Source organism: Microtus oregoni, unplaced genomic scaffold (genome assembly GCF_018167655.1).
Source record: "Microtus oregoni isolate MIOR12 unplaced genomic scaffold, Mior012 000007F_ref0000211, whole genome shotgun sequence".
Taxonomy (NCBI): domain Eukaryota; kingdom Metazoa; phylum Chordata; class Mammalia; order Rodentia; family Cricetidae; genus Microtus; species Microtus oregoni.
In genome coordinates this window covers 16,675,108-16,692,795 of record NW_024543066.1, presented here as the reverse complement: position 1 = coordinate 16,692,795, position 17,688 = coordinate 16,675,108, and the positions used below count along the sequence as shown (strand labels likewise).

Below are 17,688 nucleotides of genomic sequence, written 5' to 3'. Positions count from 1 at the left end.
CTGGTGTCATGGGCCAGGAATACAGCTGTGTGGTATGGAACATTTTGGCAGTCACAGAACCCTTGGGTTCAATCTCGGTTATAAGAAGAAGAAAAAAAAAAAGATGGGAGAACAAAAGGGAGAACGAAGAGGTAGGAAAGAATGGCGGCAGATGGGGAAACGAAGGTCATGTAGACTGTGGATTTAAACATAAAACATGAAACAGCAAACTTACTGGAAAATACCATGAGGGTGTTTTCACGGCCTTGGGATAAGAAAAGCTCTCTCGAGAGATAACAAAAGTGCCAACCAGAAAGAAATTAACCATCCACAGAAACCACAAAGAAAATGATAAGTACAGAAGACTGGTAGCATTCCCAACACCTGAACACGTAAAAGATTCGTATATAAAACGTATGCATATCTCCTACAAATCAGCAAGAAAAGATTATAAAAATAAGCAGTCTGGGTTGGTGCAGTGGCTCGGTAGGTAAGAGTGCTTGCCCCACAAGCATAAAAACCTGAATTTGAATCCCTAGCACCCATTCACATAAAAGCTGAGCACTATCTTCCATGCCTCAGTACAGCAGGGGCTAAGGCAGGTTGTTCCTGGAGACATGACCACACAACCAACCCAAAACAGTGAGCTTGAGGTTTGGTGAGACACCCTGTCTCAAGGGAACAAGGCAGACATGAATAGAAAGGGACACCCCGTATTCTCCTCTAGCTACCACATGCAGGTCCATGGGTACATAAACACGTGCACACACACACACACACACACACACACACACACACACACACCAAGCAGGCAACTTGAGAAGAATGTTCATAAAAGGGAATATTCAAATGCCCAGAACACCTAAAAATATGTCCAATTCTTTTAAGAATCCAGGATATTGCCTATCTGTGGTGGTGCCCACCTTTAATCCCAGGACTCAGGAGGTAGAAGCAGGCTGATCTCTGTGAGTCGGTCTACAGAGCAAGTTCCAGTATAGCCAAGGCTACACAAAGAAACCCTGTCTGGAAGAAAGAATCAGGAAATTGAACTAAGCTCACAATGCCAGTCGACTGCGTGCCAGCAGAATGCCTAGCAAGTATGAGCTGGGCTGTGGAGGGAGCAGTTACAGTCTCCTTGGAAAGGTACTCATATTCAGCATCATATATTAACATCGAGCAGTTCTGCCCTACAATTTAGTGATTTCCCATCCGGTGTAAATACAGACTAAGCATAATGCGTGCGCACACTCAGCAAGACGCGCTCAGGAAAAACGCACAGCCGAGCTCCCTGAAACCATCTAGAACTCAAAACCGTCAAAATAGTCATAAAGGGGAAGAAGGATACACTGTGCAGTATGTGATATTTTATGAAGAAAATATACTACAGTTATAGCCAACGTAATATTGAGAGAAGAAAGCCAAACACAGATGAGGACCTATCCCGTGTTAAATTCTGTACCACAGCAAAATAACTTTAAAAAAAAAAAAAACTATATATCTGCTGTGTGACTCCACTTATGTGAAGTTCAAAAAAATGAATAAATAAAGCAAAATAAATCCCTGGGGTCAAAAAACAGGGTGTGGGTACCTTTGGGAAAGAAGATAGAATTGCATCATAGGAGCAATTGGGAATATCAGCCATGTGATCTTTCTTGTCCTGCCATGAGTGGGTGTGGCTATGGGATGTGTTAGATCCAGATCAATGCACTGAGGCCCACATTCATGCTCTTCCCACCCTCCCCATGTGAAGCTCCAGCGAAACCCTCCCTTGAACATTCCAAATGTTCTTCTTGCTTCGTGATGTCACTCAACATGGGCGTGAAATAGGTGGGGAAGAGGAAGAATGGATTCATGCCAGACGCAGAAGGAGAGGATGCTTTTCAGTGCGCTAAGAAGTAATACATTAAGAAGAAGGAGGGGGAGAGAGAAATATCCAATGTGAAAAGAGTACTATTAACAATAAGGACAATGGAGAGGAAGTGGACACAGAAACTCACAGCTGGCCAAAGTCAGTGGAGTGTCCAGCCACAAATGGAACCTCTTGCAAAGAGGGAAAGGAAGGTTTTAAGGGTTAGAGGTGAGAAAAGCCAACAGTGTTTGTGGACATGACAGGACCAAGGCCACTGCACACACAAACTCACAGCACCATGGTTGCCTGCCCAAGACCAAGCTAATTTGCTTTTTAGCATGGAGCTATTGACTGTTGACAGCTGCTAGGGGAAGGAGACTCAGTTTCTCTTAAGGGTGTGATCCCAGGTAGGTGTACCATGCTCCAGTGGATGGTAACAAACCTAGGAGCGCATAAATAGCACGAATTGCAATCAGTGGTTATTAAAAACAACAATTAAAAAGAGGACTTGAAGTTGGGAAGGGTGGGCCGAAGTGGGAGGAGTTGGGGCAAGAGTATGGGGCAAATACAATCAAAATATATTGTAGGTATATATAAAATTATCAAAGAATTAATAAAAAGTATTACACTTAAATACAAACTGTGTGTACGCACGCGCATGCGCACGCAGGTGCATATGTGTATCTGTGTATAAAATAGAATGTTATACTTAAACAAAAATACAGAACTCGAGGCTCCTGTGTTTCAGTATGGAAAACGGGATTTAAAAAGTAATAAATATATACTACATACAAAGCACTTTCTTATTCAATGTGTGTAATGTACATGTCAACAACTCACAGCGTGGGGAACAAAACAGTAATAGTAAAATCCAGCTCCTCCCCCAAAAGCTGGCTCCAGCAGCGGGGGCTGCATCTGCAGAGTGGTAGCGTTGCATCACAAAGCCTCCTATGCAGACAGGTAGAAGCCCACCCCCGAGTCAGGGGTCAAGGAGAAAGATCCCGCCTTGGGATAGTGTTTCACAGTGCTGTGACCTAATCCTGAACAGCTCTCCAGTCTGCACGGGCGGCGTACCTGCCTCCGCTCCAGGCACCTGGCTGGAAGCAGGATGCTGGGGTGAAGCAGGCTATTGTTTCTACCCTTGGAAGGCAGCACCTGGAGGCCTGTGTTTAGGCTACACCATGTATTTCCAGAAGGTAAATGCAACAAGGAATATAATCAAAATTGTTCCTAACACTACAGTTTGTACATCAACAAGCTATAAATGTATGGAAGAACTGAACATACACGTGAAACAAACAGAAGGGAGGGACTATGCCGAGCTACCTGAAACACAGCTCTGGAATTTAGAAGCCTGGCTTTCAATTGCTGTGTTTTTTTAGATAGGAAACAGCGTGAAAAACACAGCCATTATTCATCAGAGTGATTGTCCTGTGCACCTGTATACCTTCTATAATTTTTTTTCCTGGGCTTCAAGGCAATAGCTCACTAATGACATTTCAGACTTCACTGGAGTTCCCTCGGGGAGGAAACTGTGAGTGCGTGGATTCCCCCCCCCCCAGATCATTAACAGATATTACAAACCAATTCAAACTGCGCATTTTCTTTGCAAATTACCTTTAACTTTTAGAGCCATTGAAGGCATTGAAGGAAGTGGGGGGGGGGGAGAGAACATGAGTGATTTGATTTACTTAACTGTCGACAACTTGCAGCTTTGCGCTCCATCGGTGCCTGCATTTCCAACCCCCCAAAAAACAGATCTCTAACTATCTCTAATAGATATATTTTTCTAAATTACCGCTTTGAATGAGTGATATTTTCAGAGAGTAACATTGTCTTTTTTTTTTTTTTCCATTTAGCAAGTTGCCCTGGATTTGGGGTGTTTATCCTATTGGTATGTTTAAGGTAAAAAAAAAAAAAAAAAAAAAAAAAACCCGAGCCCCACACTGTCTATCTGAGGCCTAATTAGGTGTTTTCAGTAATTAGTTGATTTATCCTCTCCTGGGTGCACGCATGGTGATGCTTTGGTTGTTGGTGTACTGTGCCTTTCAGAGGAGAAGGAAGAATTCTTTTATCTCATGATCAAAACCTAGTTTCCGGGCTAAAAAGCTAATATTTGGGTGAGCAGTCCCTCATTGCAAGATTACATCAGGCCTGATTCTGATTTGCATGTTTTCCACTCAAAGGACCCCCGTGGACTTCACGAGGAGTCTCTACAAGGACCAGCAACATGGGAGTCCTGACAGGTTCCAGAGCAAAAATTACACCAAGCACTGCTCAAGTTGGAGCCCAAAAGCGGGACACAAAACTAAAGGGTCTTCCCTGCCTATGGCATCCCATGGTGCACATGGGAAATGTCCCCAGGCCTGCTAACTGCTCTCCTGGCTTCTCGGGCTCCTAAAGTAAATATGTAATGAATGATGGTTAATTTATAAGAACATGCATAAGAATATTCTTTGCATTTGGTGCCCAATAAGGCTTTTTGATCATTGTTTGAGGTGCTGGAAGTTTCTTTCCCCCCATTTTACAGTAACAAATCCCTACCACTCAATTGACTGCAGTACTTGGGAGAGCCGGCCCCTCACCTCGCCTGGGCAGTGCAGAAGAGCTGGCCCTAGTGGCATGGACACAGTGAAGCCAGCGCCTGCCCAGGGCGTGAGAATGAGAAAGCCAGCCCACCCCTGCTGGGCTTTGGCATTCAGGCGAGTTGGCCCCATCTTTGCCAGGGCAGTGTTAAGAGCTGGCCCTGATGGTGTGGGTACAGAAGAAGCACCTCGATAGCATGAGTGTGAGAAACCCAGTTCTGTCCCTTGCCAGCTACCACAGGCAGGAGAGCTGGCCCGGCCTCTCACCTGAGCAAATCAGGAGAGCCAGCCCTGGTGGTGTGGGTATAGAAGAACAACCGGGCTCACCAGCTCAACTTCCACCCAGGCCCAAATCCAGTGTTTGAGTCAAGCCACCCAAACACCTACTGCTGGAGCGTGTGAAGAGGTCACTCCTGCAGAACCAAAGCTGCAGGATCTCCATGACACAGGGCATCAACAGGGTATCTGCAAAGGACCCCCGTTAAGGATCCAGCATTGATAGTTTAGCAGACGCTAAAGGCATCCAACCAGACAGATGACTCCTTACAATGAACATTGGCAAGTAAAGCTGTTTGGGTGAAAGGATAGGCAGGGTGACACACCATGAAACGTTGCACCTTCCACAGCAAGATGGGTGTTGTTGTTGTTGTTTAATTTTCGTTTTTTTATTTTTTATCATTTTTATTTTTTGTTTTCTTTGCAGGGAGGTTGCAAGAGGAGGGTGAATATAAAGGGAGGTGAGTGGGATTGGGGTGCATGATAAGAAATTCACCAAGAACCTACAAAAAGTTTTAAAAAAAATAAGGTAAGAAGCCAACTTAAGATGAATCAAACAGAAGAATTTCATATGTCTCCATATGTCCTGCTAATAGGAAGTGGGCAAGACACCATCTGAAGAGTGTTCTACTTGGGGAAGGAGCCATTCTGTTATCAAGAGTAAAAGAACTGGCCCCGTGGTGGTGCATGCCCTTAATCCCAGCACTTGAGAGGCGGAGGCAGGAGGTTCTCTGTGAGTTCAAGGCCAGCCTGGTCTACACGAGCTAGTACCAAGACAGTCAGGGCTGTTACACAGAGAAACCCTGTCTCAAAAACAACAAAGCAAAAGGAGTTAAGGAGCTTTTGGAACCTTCTACTATGTTACAGGGTAGATAATATCACCCCTACCTATGTGACAGAAAGTGGTGTGGGCTTCAGAGATCTCTATTCCAAAGTCCTATTGTCCGAGTGTAGAGAGAGACTGAGGAACCCAAATCTATCCAATTCCCTAGCCAACATTTGTCTGTCTCAAACTCACCGATGATTTCAAATGCCAAGTTCATAGCCCAGCATCTGACAGAGAAGCAGACCCTTGGACCGTGGTCCTCTAATTTGAAATCAGACAAAGGGTAGGTACTATATTCTACATTTGCATGATTAAACTGCAAGGAGTTGGTTGCCCCGCAGGTTTCCCAGTGGGGCCCTGTCGGGAAAGGCAAACATGGTTGGATGTCTAAACTAACTGGCCTGAATGGTACAAGGGTATCACAAAATGCTGACACACTTCAGAACTTCAGAAAATAAGACACAATCCTAGCATGAAGGAAGGCTGACGGTCCCGAGAGGATGCTTATCTGTGGGCAGGTACCTCAATCAAAATCATCACAGCTTCAGATGTGTGTTGGAACAGGGGTGGGCTGAAACTCCCATTGATCCGTTTGGCCTGTGCCCCACCATCAGAACTTTAGAGCTCTGGTCAAGTCTGCTGGGCATATTCAGGCCATGGAGGAAAATGAGAAGGTGGTTTCCTGTCTGCCCAGGGAGCACATCCTGCCCCAAACTGGCTGCCTCCAAGTGACATTGGGAGAGGATGTAGCTATTTCTAAATGCCTTCCTGTTCACTAGACTTTCACAGCTAGGTCTTCTGAAGCCAATGGAAGAAGCCCAAACAATTCCTCGTGTGGCCACTGGGACCCTTCCCCACCAGGAACTCGACTCTGAGAAAGTTTGCCAGGAGTGCTCACAAAGATGTATCCCAGCTGATTCTTCTGTCCTTTAACAAACATCCCGATGAAACGTGAATACCCACCTAGACTAGTATGCTGGGTAAGAAGGGCATGAGACAGGTGCCATTTGGGAAAATATTCCACGAAGGGCCATGTGGAGAGGCCTTCTCATGACTCTTCCCCCCTCCTTCAGCTACAGGGCTGAACACCACGCTGTTTCCCACCACTCGACCCCTCCGTGTGACATTCAGATCCAACGCTTACTCCACCCCTTATCTGGATATCCCTGTGTCCTGCTGGTCCCTTCCTCTTCCACCCTGACTCAGAAAGACCTGCCATGATTTCTAGATGTGGATCTTCCCAAGCACAACCCAAGGGACTTGCTTCGGGACTGTCATTGATGGAGGAAGGTCATTGGCTAATAAAGGCACTGCCCTGGCCCATTTTATTGGTTAGAGGATAGGTGGGAGGAGTAAACAGAACAAAATGCTGGGAGGAAGAGGAAGTGAGCTCAGAGACTCGACCGCTTTCCTCTCGGGAGCAGACGCCTGAGAGAGACGCCATGCTCCTGGCTCCTGGGCAGACGCACGCTAAGAAGCTCCGACCCAGGATGGACATAGGCTAGAATCTTCCTGGTAAGCGCACCTTGGGGTGCCATACACAGATGATTAGAAATGGGCTAAATTAATATGTGAGAATTAGCCTAGAAGAGAATGGGTCAAGCAGTGTTTAAATGAATACAGTTTGTGTGTTGTTATTTCGGGCATAAGCTAGCCAAGCAGGCGGCCGGGTGTGGGGGACGCAGCCTCGCCGCCGCCCTTATTACCACATGTCATGGCCATGATGGAGATGCTTTCTCTCTTGGTCCCTGGTAAACCATCCATCTCCTCGATTCGGGAGAAGAGCAGTCATCTCAGCATCTCTTCTTGTTGGTCTTTAGGCTCCTGCCCCGTGTGAATGACTCAGGAGATGAGTTGTGCCTTACCTGAGTAACAAACACTAGTATTACAGCTGCTGCAGATGCTGAGGCAAAAGGATCGCCAGTCCCAGGCCAGCCTAGGTCCCAGAGCAAGACCCTGTCTCTAATTAAAACAAAAACAAAAGCAAACACCAAGAGCATTTAAACCTCCCATCTGCAATAAAAAAAAAAAAAATACAAACCTATCACTTGGTTTCATTCATTACTCTTGGCCACCCTTGAAGCAGATCAGAAGATAGTTCTCACCTGTTTCTCTCCTCCAAGTTCAAGTTCCTTCCCCTGCAGTTAACCCCCTGCCGTGCCCACCCACACCTGGTCTAAAGGGATTGTTGCTTGCTAAGGACATGCAACTTCCCGGGTCATCTAAGGTCCCCATGCCACCAATGTTCAGGATAGCTATGAGTGCAGTGCTCTGTGGGCCCAGGTGTGACTCTTGGGTTGTCCCGTGCGACTCCATTGACAGCTAGCAGGGGTTTCGTGGCAGCTCAGAACTTTGCCCCATCCCCTGATGAATTTCCACTTGGGAGTAGAGGGCTTTTGAGAGAAATCTTTTTTATTCCTTAATTTTTTTAAAATTTGCCCTTATTTTTGAATTAGAAAAGCACTATATATTGTAACAATACTTTCAATGGTGAGAAAAAAGCAGAGATGAACATGTCTCCCTGCCCTACCCATTACCATGGTCTTGAGACAACCAGTACATGCATAGCACATAGCTACATTCAAGTCTAGTACACACAATATGTTGCACATAGATGTCCTGTGCTGTAATAGTCTGTATACCTTTCATCATCTGAACAACGTCATGAGGATAGGAGAATCTGAGCACATAGCTGTGTCTTTCATGACCTACCTATTTTCCACACCTTTCCTAGGTACGTTACTCTAAGCACTTTCGAGAAAACACAGATTTGCTTTGGCCAGAGGGTCATGGCCGTCTTTAGTGACCTCCATTTCCTGTTATGATTCTGCTGCTGCGGCTGCCGCTGCTACTGCTGTTATTGTGGGGTTTGATGAGATTTTTGTTTGTTTGTATGCTGGGATGCAACCCAGGACCTCATTCCTGCTAAGTATTATTCTTTATCACAGAGCTCTAGCCCAACCTCACATTTTTGCCCATGAACATTCTTACTGCCCTGGGCATGCTGGGATTGGGTAGATATTGAGAGAAGCTGTGTGGGTTCCTTAACTTCTCATTTGGTTCTGAGGGATAACCTGTCTTATACACCTGTTAGCTTCTTATCTTCCTTCCCCTCCTGTTGGATCTACTGTCCAATTGCATCTAACCTCATTCTTTCCCTTGATGCTCCCAAAGTCATCAATATTTCTTCTGCGGACCCATTTCCCTTTCTCCATCTACTGTCTGACAAAGAGGACCCTGGTCCTTAGTTGGTACCTCCTATTTGTCCTTCTGCTTCTCACCCTACCAGGTCCCACATTTGAGCCACATTCTTATGCCTTGTGTTGTAGGTTTCAAATAGAATGAATCTTTACTCTAGCCTTTAAAGCAGAGGCTAAATATACCTACTGTACACAATACACTTTGCTAGGTGAGAGGGGCACTATTACTAATTTTTTGTAATTGTTTTTATAGCCAGATGTGGTGTTGTACATCCAGGGTATCAGCTTGTAGGGAGGCAGAGGCTGAGATGAGAAACTCTTTAGAATAGAATAGAAGGAGGAATTCAAGGATACACTCAACAGCCTCATCTCAAAATGAAGACAGACTTAGGAAGACCCCTCAATAAAAAGCCACTGGGAAGGATTAGTGAGGGAAGGAAGTCTCTTGAACCTCAGAGAATAGCAATGCATCCAGTCACAACTGGGTGAGAGTTATCCTTGGAACAGGACCGAAAAGATGATACCTGAAGTGCAGAAGGAAGTGAAAAATGGAAAGAATCTATAAATGAGAGCTTCTTATAACTGCAGGCTAGACATATATGGTAAGGGGAGCCTGACTGGGAGAGAGACCATCCCATGGGCTGCATGAGTGCGTATAACAAATGAAAGATCTGGTGATCCATCTTTTGCATAAGTGACCACTGACAACGCAACCTGTTCTCCTAAAGATCCTTCTGAGTGAGTACGCAGCTCAAACAAACCCCCCACCTCCAGCCCCTAGATGGCTCCCCCTCCAATGGCCATCAATCAATTTCCCCAGCAAGAAACAGACACCCTGGCACTGTCCTGTAAGAAGTCTTTGCAGCTAACCAGGGTACCATTTTGTTACCCTAAAGGATGGCTGAAATATTTCAAATTAATTAAATGCATCAACTTTGAATTATTTCTTCCCACAAAAGACAAACACATACAAAAAAAATAAAATAAAATTGTGCTGATTCTTCCCCAGAAACCCTCTTGTCCACTTGGAGACCAGGCTGTGGTTCAGAAGGGAGACCAAAGTGAGGTGAATTTGTCTCCTGGGGACTGAACCTGTGACCTCATTAGCGCAGGGTTCTAATCAACTAAGCCACCAGGCGCATCCCTCACTGAAGGCACCATGGCAGTAATTTGCTCCATGTTAATTCTAAGATTAACTACAGATGAGAAGCATTCCTAGGGGGCAAAAATGAGAGATTTGCTAATTCTTGGGAAAAGATGTAGGTCATCAGTTTTTGAACCCTTCAGTTTTAAAATATAATTCTGTAATCTTGAAACGATGCTCACCATCGTCTATACCTTCATGATGTTTTTTAATCGCTGTCTACATCAGAAGGGCAAAGCAAATGGTTTCGCCATTGCAACTGCAAGATACAAATCAAGTACTTATTTAGAGATTTCTCTACATTTTCTATGTTTTACACACAACACAGAAAGAACAGGTCCCATGTTGAGCCGAAGATGGTTTTCCAAAATCTCGAGGGCTGCACACCACCACTGCCACCAAGATGCTAAGTCCCAAAGAGGCAATCCTCTCTCCCACAAGAAAAAGGGAAGGTTAGTGTTATAGACCTGTCTCAAGACGGAGGAAGTTTAATCCACTCCCCTCTCTTCCTTTTCCTCTAACCAGTCTTGAAAAGTTAATGTTTAAAAACAGTAAATATGGCTGCAATACTGTTTTGACGCTGGTTTCGTATCCTGTACTCAAATTCCTATGAATATTCTGCCTGCTTCCCATCTCTGAGAACAATTTCCGCTCCGAGGCTACATTAAACATTCAGGCCATTTCAGCTTCAGCTGCCCCCACCCTTACTGTGACTTTGAACTTGATATGGCTGAGGAAGAAACCAAAGCAACGATTTAAAAATATTAATAAAGATGGGCTCTATCCCAGACTTGGTAATTTTGTGCAGGAACCTCTGTGAGGCGTCCTGGGAAGGGCGTTGGGAATGTGCCCGTACTAGCTTTTCTATGGGAAGCTGACTGGAATCCCACTGCTTTCTGGAAGGATTTTCCCCATGGAGAAACTCAAGCCTCACACTCGCACATTGAACCTTCTCTCCTATGAGTTTAAAGCAATGATTTAATACCTTCACCTGACTGAGGATGGAGTTCAATGGTCGAGCGAGCCTTGGCTTTGAGCACTGACTTACAAACACCTTGACAGGCATATACATATACATATACATCTAGGCTACTGTCAGTTGTAAGAGGCACCTCCCACGTTTGTTGGTAAGTCCCAGCCTGGCATCAGTGGAGCATCCTGGGTCATGCCTTGACCATTAGAGGGTCATAGGAAAGTTAAGTCTCCTGTGTCGACTGTCAATTTTTTCATCTGTAAAATGATGGCAATTATAATTACTACTAAATAGGACTGCTGCTGTGCACTAGAAAAGCACATAAAATTATTCAGATCAAGGTTGAAACATAGCACTGAGGAACTCATTCAAATGTAAGCATTCGGGCTGGGGGTGTAACTAGGGTAGAGCACTCCTTCAGTTTGTCCCGTGTATGGGACCCTGTGTTTGAGCTCCAGCACCACAAAAACGAATGGCTAAACTGTGACAAGCCAGCTACTGTGTGCTTCTCTCGAGCAAAGCGTCCCCATCTGGCTGTAATACGTTGCATTCCAAATATCCCTCGCTTTACAAAGTTGCAGCAGAAGTTAAATATGTACTACGGCTCTACATCCACAAGGAAAACACTAACGATTCAACTGAACACAACATGCTTAAATAGCAGGCTCTGATTCACATAGCTAAGAGGCAGAAGCCTAAAATGAAAATAGCTAGCCCTGATTTCCAAATTAATGCCTATAAAAATGTTTTCTCCTGAAATTCACTCTAAAACAGAGCAGTGGAACTTTCCAAATTAGCATGACCGAAATAGATGATCTTGCTGTCTACAGCGTATCCAATTCTTAACCAACCTAAAGGTTTGAAGGAATTTCAAAAAAAGGGGGGTATAAAAATATTATCTGCCTATTCAAATAATCAGGCTAAGTACGTTTTTATCTGAAAATACAATCTGAGACAGTCTCATTTTATAGTCAAGAAACTCTCTTAACATATTCAGGGAGCTGCCGTTTTAAACAACTCAAGTTGAAGCTGCCAGTCAGAAACTAAATAAACAAAACCTAACCTGCTGGGTAGTATCCATCTGTACAGTCCTGGACACAGTTGCTGTAATCTGCAGGGGGATGGGTGGTTCAGTAAAATAAATAGTTCTCATTTCCTCTCTATATTTTCTCAAACCACACCAATGCACTTGTCTGTGGCTCACTTGAAGGGTTCGGTAAGCACTCTCCCCGTCTCGCTTAGAAGACTATGTTTTATTTTTATTTCATAACGAAATGGGAGAAACGATGTGGGTGTCTATTGTCCCAATGCACTGAGTCCTAATCGTTTTCCATTCTCACTTGTCAGCAAGGTAGTGTTCCTAAGAGACTCGGGAGCTTTTTAGCCATTAAATATTGCCTTTTGCTTTGTGATATTTGTTTCTTTCCATAAAATGATGCTGTGTATTCCCCCTAATGGTGAAGGATGAAAGAGGGAGAGAATTCTATTTGGTGATATTGGACCACAAAGAGGTGAACTTCAGAGATCAAATCGCCAATAGAAGAATAAAATGTGTGATGTGAGATGGAAACATGGGATTCCTCACAAATAGCCAACATGATTGGTAATTCAATAACACTGTTGTTTTGTTAATATTTGAAGGGGGAAGGATATAGCTCTTAGGCATTCGCCTTCAGCCAGACTCTCTCTGCTTGCCTCCTTTCCCCAAGTGAGCCGGGATGTTTATAGGCACCGAAGTCTGAGAGCTTTGCAAAGGGCTGTTAAAGCCACGAAGGTTATAGGCAAGAGTTGAAGAAGCCATTGGACTTACCTCGACCAAGACTACAGCTGCATCTTGGTCTCTGTGACTCAGTAGCCAATGGGAATCATCTGCCTTCAACAGTGCAGAATACCTACAGCATCACTGCAATCTGAGCAAGAAAGACACGCAAAGTTCTACAGTGAAGCCAAATGTGGTGGTGTATGCTTATAACCCCAACTACTTGGTAGTCTGATGCAAGAGGATCAAGATCCTAAGAGTTCAAGGCCAACCTGGGCAACATAGTGTTGCAAGGCTACTCAGTCCCTTTCTGAATATTTGGGTAATCAGGTATCATTTTGAGCTTTGGCTTCTTTATCCAGGGTACTCTTATGGCGGTGGTGGTGATAATGTATTGGAAGCTGTGCTGGTGGTGATGGTGACCGTGTTGATGGTGTTGTTTTTTTTAAAAAATGCTACAAGGTGCTCGGTGGCAGTAGGCAGCAGAAATGGCTGCCGGTCCCAGAGCGGTGGCCCGAGGTGGCAGGCAGCGGGCCCTGGGAGTAGCCAGTCCCAGGCAGAGATGGCTGCTGGTCCCAGAGCAGTGGTGGCAGGCCATGTGGCAGCAGGCAGTGGGCCCCAGGCAGAGTCGGCTGCTGGTCCCCGAGCAATGGCTGGTCCCAGACAGGGAGACACATGGTGGGCGGGCAGAAGACAGAAACATGGATAGACACGACATGCAGGGTGAGGTTGAATGTTTATTCAGGGGGTTATGGAGGAGGAAGGTTGAAGTGGGGGACAGAGAGAGAGGGAGAGGGAGAGAGAGAGAGAGAGAGAAGAGGAGAAAGAGACAGAGAAGGGGGGAAGAGAGAAGTGGGGAGAGAGGCAGAAGCAAAGCTGCCTCTCCGAGAGGAAGATGGAAAAGAGAACGAGCTCAGCTCAGGCCGGAAGCTGAAGATCAGCCTGCCTCAGCGGATGGGGAGGGGAATGGGTGTGGCTTGTCTCTTAAAGGGACCAAAACCATAACATTCCCAGGTCTTCCTTATAATAAAAAGCACGTATGTAAAGGAAGCAGAAAAGGAAGGGCCCAAGATGGCAGCGGGCAGGTCAGAGGTAATGGGAGTGGGCGTGGCTTGTCCCTTAAAGCGACAGGAAAGGACAACATTCCCAGGTCTTCCTTATAATAAAAAGCAGGAGACCAGGCACCACAGCCCAAAGGAACTGGGGCTGCAAACTCTCAAGACTGCAAACTCTCAAGACTGCTTCCGGCTGATTGTGGGCGTGGTCTTTGGGAGGGGCGCGAGAGAAGGCTGGGTGCTGGTCACATCCTGGCATAGCTGGTCTTTTTGTTTCTGATCGATGTCTGTGGCATGGAAATGTCTACACGGACCAAGGAGTCTAACACGTGCGCGAGTCAGGGGCTCGTCCGAAAGCCGGGCGATGGTGGCGCACGCCTTTAATCCCAGCACTCGGGAGGCAGAGGCAGGCGGATCTCTGTGAGTTCAAGACCAGCCTGGTCTACAGAGCTAGTTCCAGGACAGGCTCCAAAGCCACAGAGAAACCCTGGCTTGAAAAACCAAAACCATAACAGATGGTGATCATGATTATACTGAAGGTTGTGGTGGTGGTGGTAGTAATGGAGATGATGGCAAGACATTGGGATTAATGGACGTGGTGCTGGTGGTAAGGGTCATGGTGAGGGTGAAATGGTAGTGGTGGTAGTGGTATTGGAGGTATTAGTGTTGGAGTTGATGGGGGTGGTGATGGTAACAGTATTGGAGTCAGTGGTAATGGCGGTGGTTAAGGTAGTAATGGTAGTTGTGATGCTAATAATGGTATTGGTGGTGGTCATGGTGGAAATGGTGTGGGAGGGAGGTAGTGATAATACGATAATGGTCATGGTGAGCATGCTGATGTTGGAGAATCAGAACACCAGCACTTTACCAGTGGAGTGAGCACAATCTTGACCTTAAATCTCAAAAGATGAACTGAAGACTTCAGCTTCAGAAAGCCACTCTTTCTATGTTTTCTAAGTCTTCATTTCTAGTAATCAGATGCTAAAGTAATCATACTTATGCTGTTTTATAAAGTTTATTCTACTTTTAGAGTTATGTTTGTCTCTGTGTATCTGTTTCTGTATTTGTGTGTGTGTGTCTGTTGTGTCTATTTCCGTGTCTGTGTATGTGTCTATCTGTGTGTGTGTCTGTCTGTTTGTGTCTATGTCTGTTTCTGTGTGTGTGTATCTGTGTGTGTGTGTCTGTCTGTCTGTGTCTGTGTGTCTATCTGTCTGTGTCTAGTTGTGTCTGCGTGTCTATGTCTACATCTGAGTCTCTGAACATGAATGTAGATGTCCATCGAGGCCAGAAGAGAGAGTGGGAGTTACAGACAGTTGTGAGCCACCGAATGTTGGTGCTGGGAACCATGCTTGGATCCGGTGCAGGAGTATGTGCTCTTAACCTCGGAGTCATCTCTCCAACCCAACAATATTATTATTGATTATGACTTGAAAGACACTTTTAAAACAATGGGAAAACAAAGCAGAAACCAAGCCACTGCTTCGGGGACATATGGTGAGCTTGACTAATCTTCATGCATATTTGTTGTTGTTGTTATTCTTAGCTATTACTTTCATCATAACCATTGGCACTGAAAGCATTTCAAAGTCCCAGGAGTCCTTGAAGATGCTACACTGTGAAATCCCAAGGACAGACGAGTTCAGTTCATGGAGATTTGTGTAGACCCATGGGACAACACTCTTCTAGCAATGTCTGGACTGTCTGGGAGTGGAAATTCATGCTTACAGCACTTGCCATGATAATGAAGAGACACCCTCACAGAGTAGAGTAATTTAGAAGATAAGGAGAGTCGTGACGCAGGTCACTTACATTTCTCTTCTTTCTTTTAGTCTCACTGCAACATAGAATGCCTACAGTCACTTCAAAGTTAGGCGTGGTCATGTTGACTCAGGAAATATGAGCAGAAGGGGCAGGTGTCACCAGTGAGCAGAAGCATCAGGATCCTGGAGAATATCCACCAAGTTCTCCCTGTAGTGAAAGAGGAAACAGGAAAAGAAGGAGCCTCCATCACTCCAGAATCCTAAATGGCATTGACAAACAGACCTCATTCTGACCCACAATAGACTTACATGGGAGAGTGAGAAATAAATTCCTGATATCTTAAGCCACTGAAATTTGGATAGTAAACCACAGCCTAATGTGTCCTAACAGACACCAATGTCCAAAATAGGAGTGTTTAAAGTGCCTTGTGGTCACACAGCAAAGAAGTCTACATTTCTCCTGCAGTAAACAAAGCCTTCTGAGACTTCAACTCTGTTCCATGTCAGAGTGAATGTGCCTACAAAAGGGAAGGGCTGGCTATCACAACCCAGATGTGATGGAAAGTCATTCTTCCCCATGGCAATCCCATCTGAATATAGGGAACTCGTATAGCTGCACTTGACTTTAAAGAATCAAGTATCCCCTCCCCATGAGGCAAGCCGACAGGTTCAGCGCCACCCCCATCCCTGCCACCCATGGTCACTTTCAGAGCTGCTCCTTTAAACACCTTAAAGTGTCAGCCACCTTAACCGACTGTTTTTCAGAAAACCAGACCTCATCAACGTTAGTACCACGCTGCATGCTAAGTGGGGCAGTAGATGAGAGAATTCCATCTGTGCCTGCCCTCCAGCCACCCAAGCTCCACCCCCAACAGAACTGGGACTGGGTCTGAAAACCCTAGAGCACACAAAGCCCAGGCGCTCTTTGAAGACCTGGCCCGGCATTATTTGTAAGTTAAAGACTTGCTGGGTCTTGCCAAAAACAACAGGGAGGGAAGAAAAGCAACGGTTGTGGGGTTTGTTTTTGCTTTGCTTTGTTTTTTTTCTGAACTTGGGAACTAAGCATAAACCTCCTCTTTTCTGAAAGGCTGGAGGGCTCCAATCTTTCACGGTGGAGCTGACCTCTCAGTGGCCATTGGCCCCATCAGATCCAAGTGGCTTCTTAATGGTCAGCCCTTTCCTTCCCAAATGAATCTCATGCTTGCCATAGCCAAAATAGATGTCCTGGTTTCTTATAAAGAGGCATCAGGTCTTGTACAGTGTCCAGGGACATTGTCAAAACATAATAAGATGAGTGGGGTGTGTGTGCTTTGATACGTTACAAGTGGCATTATTTCTTTCATTCCCAGCCTCTCCTGTGTCTAGTTTGCTCTGCCCTAGCAAAAACAAAAGAAATACACACTTGCTAGACATACGTCCAATGCAAAATCCTGACAAAACCCTTTGAGTTGGGTTCTATTGTGTCTGCGAATGCAGTGTAAGGCAGAGAGTTCTGTGGTTCACCCAAGGCATATATACAGGGCTGACTGTAGAGCCTGAGTTAAAGACACAGTATACACACAGGAGCAACTCTGATCTATAATGACCTGCTACCAGGCAAGTTTTGTAGTGGGATAATCTTTTTGTATACTGTGACGATGTGCCTCTGCCAAAACATCTTCTGATTGGTTTAATAAAGAGCTGAATGAGGGGGCTGGAGAGTTGGCTCGGTGGTTAAGAGCATTGCCTGCTCTTCCAAAGGTTCTGAGTTCAATTCCCAGCAACCACATGGTGGCTCACAACCATCTGTAATGGGGTCTGGTGCCCTCTTCTGGCTGGCAGACATACACACAGACAGAATATTGTATACATAATAAATAAATAAATATTTTAAAAAAAAGAGCTGAATGATAGGTGGGACTTCTAGGCAGAGATAGGAACTCTGGGTTAGAATCTGGTGTGGGGAATTTGCCAACAAGACACAGAGGAAGTTGGACGTACTATATGGAAGGGAGGTAACAAGCCATGTGACAGAATGTAAATGAATATGAACAGTTAATTTAATATTTAAGAGCAAGTTGGGAACAAGCCTAAGCTAAGGCCAAGCTTCATACGTAATAAGAAGTCTCCATATTATTACTTGGGAGCTGGTGATCAAAAGAAAGTCCAACTACAAAGTTGTTTGCTTGCTTGTTTGTTTGTTAATGACTATGGACATATTATTCTGTTAGCGTTCATCATTATGATGGAATACCAAAATAAATAAGGGAGCAAACAATTACTTGGCTCATAATTTCAGAGGT

At 45.1% G+C, this 17,688-nt stretch overlaps 1 long non-coding RNA gene across 8 annotated transcripts in view; it reads right to left on the bottom strand.

The window, feature by feature from the left end:
• Window positions 1–17,688, bottom strand: part of LOC121450467 — a 54,084-nt gene that overhangs the window by 8,898 nt on the left and 27,498 nt on the right. For 6 of the 8 annotated variants that reach the window (XR_005974601.1, XR_005974604.1, XR_005974602.1 and 3 more), the window contains one exon: window positions 15,456–15,614. This is a non-coding gene — a long non-coding RNA (uncharacterized LOC121450467). Of the gene's footprint in view, window positions 1–7,221; window positions 7,381–12,642; window positions 12,743–15,455; window positions 15,615–17,688 lie in introns of all 8 variants that reach the window. The other 2 variants (XR_005974607.1, XR_005974605.1) reach the window with 2 other exon arrangements.